The sequence below is a fragment of the Cyprinodon variegatus genome, unplaced genomic scaffold (genome assembly GCF_000732505.1).
Source record: "Cyprinodon variegatus isolate N-32 unplaced genomic scaffold, C_variegatus-1.0 Scaffold239, whole genome shotgun sequence".
In the NCBI taxonomy this organism is placed as follows: domain Eukaryota; kingdom Metazoa; phylum Chordata; class Actinopteri; order Cyprinodontiformes; family Cyprinodontidae; genus Cyprinodon; species Cyprinodon variegatus.
The window spans coordinates 621,503-622,250 of NW_015150692.1; positions in this window are offsets into that span (position 1 = coordinate 621,503).

Sequence of the window (748 nt, forward strand, 5' to 3'; positions counted from 1 at the left end):
TCACTTCAGGTTGCTTTATGAACACAACCTAAAAGTTGCAGGACATCGGCCCTCAAGGATTAGAGTTTGACACCATTGCTCTGAAGCTTAATCAATCCTAGGTTTTACTGTACAAGCCTGATCCCTATTAAAAATATGTTTCATCCTGAGAAAAACTAAAATTACTTTGGAGCTGTCCACTGCAGAGTCTGAGAAGTTTGGCTTAAAGATAAATTAAACTGCATGCTCATCTGATGTTCTACCTAAAAGGAAGTCCACAAATGTTTCACTTTCTTTGGGTAAATACAGGTTCTACATGTTCCTTAATAAAGTTGAAACCAGAGCCAGTATAGGCATGATGATTTTTGTTTCATTTTGAGTAAAAGTAGGAGTGTGTTTATAAATCTCTCTATATAAACAGAAGCAACTCCAAACGAACACAGAGCTTCTCCTCATTTATTCCTAAAGAAGACTGAGAGGTAAGTTGTTGGAAAAGTATACATCTGTTTATTTATACATGATGAACATGACTGCCTTGGATGTGTCTTTAACTGCTTACCTGCACTAACTAACTGGGCCATTAGCAATAGAACCTGAGTAAAGGCTGAGGAGGTAATTTTGTCCGTTGTTTCTGGCTTGTCGAACCTGGAATGTATCTAAAAGTCCCCAATGACAGCTTATAACTCTGAGTTACCACATGTCATTAAGTTTTCTTTGCAAGTTTTGTTTCTCTAAACAAATTCCATCCAAACTGTGACTAATGTTGACT